The 3,691-nt window shown below is 49.2% G+C and overlaps 1 pseudogene; it reads left to right on the top strand.

Annotated features, from left to right (window-relative positions):
• The first annotated feature begins 1,114 nt into the window (after positions 1–1,114).
• LOC142839561 (glycerol-3-phosphate dehydrogenase 1-like protein pseudogene) lies at positions 1,115–2,342 on the top strand (annotated as a pseudogene).
• Positions 2,343–3,691: the final 1,349 nt, after the last annotated feature.

Here is a 3,691-nt window from a genome sequence, read left to right as displayed (position 1 = left end):
CAGAATATTGTATACATAATAAATAATAAATAAATATTTAACAAAAAAATTTGATTAAGAATGAAGAGATGGATCAGTTGGTAAAGTGCATCCCACGTCAAAAGCCCCTTGTAATCCCAGCACTGGGGAGGTGGAGACTAAAGGCCCCTGGGGCTTGCAGGTCAGCCAGTCTAGCCTAACCAGCTAGCTCCAGATTTAATGCAGATCTTGCCTTGTAAAATAAGGTAGAAATCAATTAAGGAAGAAAGCCAATGTCAATCTCTGGTCTCCACACACATGCACACACTTTTCTTCAGAAGATGACGAATTTTTATTTTATGTATGTGTATATATTGAGGCAGGATCTCTCTATATAGACCTAGCTGGCCTAGAAATGGCTATGTAAACCAGCTGGCCCCAATTATCTCTACCTACTGGGAGCTGAGTTAAAAGCTTGCATCACCACACCTAGCCCTTCCTTTTGTAGCATATATGGACGTAGATCAGTTGATAAAGTCCTCGCCCAGCATGCACAAGGCTCTGGGTTCGATCCCCCAGCACCACCAGGCAGGGTGGCATATACTTGCAAGTATAGCTCTCCAAAGGTGACAGTCAGAAATTCAAGGTCACCCTCCACTATATAAGCTCAAATAAGTTTAAGCCCAGCCTGGAAGCAGAAGACCAAATCTATCTGCTGCCATCACGATCTTGTTTTAAAAACCATGCTGTTTTCTTAATTTCGTCAAATATGCAATGTTTAAACATCAAGTCGCCTTATAAATGTTTTCAACTTGGTTTTATTTATTCATTCATTTATTTACTTTGAGATGCGTATCCCTGGTTGGCTTCTAACTCTATTTGGAGCTGAGACTGACCTTGACCATCTGACCCTCCTGCCTTTACTTCCCCAGCACTGGCATCATGGGCATTTGCTACCACAGAACCTTAGGCAGCGCTGGAGCTAGAATCCAGGGCCCCGAGCACTCTCTACCCACCGAGCGAGCTGCATCCCGCCGCCTTTTTTAAAAAACCTTTTTATCTTTTTTGTTTTCAGAGGGTCTCACTCTGTAGCTCAAGCTGTCCTTAAACCTGAGTCTGTTCTCTGCCTGAGCCTCCATGTGCTAGGATTACAGGCATGAACCACCACTCTCGGGCCGTGAATGTCTTTTTCAGGCGGGTAGGGAGGCCGGCAGGGCGGGGTATCTGCAGGCTCAACCAAGCAGACAGAAGGCAGCAGTCAGCTGGGAAGGCACAGTCCCCACGGCAGGATACCGGCTCGGAAGCAGTGGCAAAGCCCCCAAAAGTGTGCATCGTGGGTTCTGGAAACTGGGGAGCAGTTGTCTCAAAAATCATTGGGAGCAACGTGAAGAACACGAAGAAGTTCACACCCACGGTCAAGATGTGGGTGTTCGAAGAAGTGGTCAGCGGGAGGAAGCTGACAGACATCATTAATAGTGACCATGAAAGCATCAAGTACCTGCCTGGGCACAGGCTGCCAGAGAATGTAGTGGCCACCCGGAGTCTCAGCCAGGCTGTAACAGGATGCAGACCTGCTGGTATTTGCTTCCCCACACCAGTTCGTTAGAACCATCTGTGATGAGATTGCCGACATAGTTCCCAAGACAGCCCTGGGCCTCAGCCTCATCAAGGGCGTAGACGAGGGACCTGAGGGCCTGAAGCTTGTCTCTGACATCATCTGAGAGAAGGGGGACATAGACGTCAGTGTGCTGATGGGGGCCAACATAGTCAGCGAGGTGGCCGCAGAGCAGTTCTGCGAGACCACCATCGGCAGCAAGGTGCTGCAGAGCGGCCTTCTCTTCAAAGAGCTACTGCAGACCACCAAATTCCGGGTCACTGTGGTGGAAGATTCAGACACGGTGGAGCTGTGTGGGGCTCTAAAGAACGGCTTCTGCGACAGCTTCTGTTGTGGAGACAACACCAAGGCCACTGTCATCTGCCTGGGCCTCATGGAAATGATTGCTTTTGCGAGGACTTTCCTGGAGAGCTGTGGGGTGGCTGATCTTGTCAGTAGCTGCTATGGGGGACAAAACCGTAAGGTAGCTGAAGCCTTCGCACAGACAGGAAAGACGATTGAGGAATTGGAGAAGGAGATGCTGAACAGACAGAAGCTGCAAGGACCACATACCTCTGCCCAGGTGTACTGCCTCCTCCGGAAAAGGGGGCTGCTGGCCAAGTTCCCACTGTTCACAGTCATGTATCAGATCCGCCACGAGGGCCGACCAGTTGCAGAGATGATCCCTTGTCTGCAGAACCACCCAGAGCACAGGTGAAGGGAACAGGGCACGGGTTCAGCTCTTCCTTGCCCATCTCAGGATCACACGGAAACCAGGACAGAGTGGTGAGATGTTTGTCTGGCTTTCTCCTGTCCTGGACACATATGAATTATTATGGCTTCATTTCTGGGTCACAAGAGACAGCTTATTGGCTCATATACTGGGTAACAGCTATACATACACAATGAATGTGAAAAAACAAAGCAAAAGAAAATACAGTTTGATAGATGGAATCAGGATCCCTATGAGGTTTGGAGTTATTAACCTTGCGTCCCTGTGTGTGCATGTGTGTCCGTGTGGGTGAAGAAGCTTATGGGTCTTCGTGGGTGGGGTATGTGTTTACACACACGTGTGTGTGTGTGTGTGTGTGTGTGTGAACAAGTGCATGTTGTGTGCGCATCTGTGTGAAGAAGCTGGGTCATCTGGACACATGAATTCTATGGCTTCGTCTCTGGGTCACGAGAGACAGCTCACTGGTGGATGTACTGGGTAACGACTGCATTATGCAATATTTCACAGTCCCTCATGTGGGAATGATAATAAATGTGAAAAACGTTCGCCGTGCCTTGCTGGCCTCCCCTCTCTCACGGTACTATCCTCCTCCCTGGCTGACTCGTGTGACGTCAACAACAGTCCGTACTCAGCCGTGAGTCACTCCCTCAGTGTTTGGTTTTGTTGGGTGGTTGTATTGTTGTTGACTTGACACAAACTAGAATCATCTGGGAAGAAGGACCCTCAGCTGAGGAACTGCCTCCTGTGGGTTGGCCTGTGGGCAGGTCTGGGGGCGGGGCATTTTCTTGATTGATGATGGATGTGGGAGGGCCAAGCTCACTATGGATGGCGCCATCCCAGGACAGCAGTTCTGGTTTGTAAAGGGAAGCAAGCTGAGCAAGTTATAAAGACCATACCTGTACGCGGTGTTCTTCCGTGGTTTCTGCCTCTGCGCCCGCTTGAGCTCCTACCCTGACTGCCCATGATGAGCGACTGTAATCAGGACATATGAGCCAAACAAATGCCTTTTTTTTTTTTGGTCAGTATTTTATCACAGCACCAGAAAGCAGACTAGGCCAGAGGTTGGTACCAGACATGGACTCCTGCTGAGACAGACCTGACCACGTTGTTTTGGGGAGAATGGTGGAGGCATTTGGAATTTGGGGCTGGAAAAGCCATGGAGTGCTGAGAGTCGTGAAGATAACGGAGGCCTGGACTGGGACGGTTCAGGGGGAAGTACAGACTCCACCGTACAGATGTGTGTGTGATAATTAATTAATATTAATTTTTCATTAAGGATCTGTGGTTCTGGTCAGTTTGACCTGGACTCAGTGTGGCTGACAAGAGACCAGCCCCCTGGAGAAAAAGCTTTGCTTTGCTGGGACAGTGAATGTGGTTAGCAGGGGCTGAGAAGTCAGCTTTGATTA

Source organism: Microtus pennsylvanicus, chromosome 21 (genome assembly GCF_037038515.1).
Source record: "Microtus pennsylvanicus isolate mMicPen1 chromosome 21, mMicPen1.hap1, whole genome shotgun sequence".
Taxonomy (NCBI): Eukaryota; Metazoa; Chordata; class Mammalia; order Rodentia; family Cricetidae; genus Microtus; species Microtus pennsylvanicus.
This window is presented reverse-complemented; position numbering and strand designations above follow the sequence as displayed.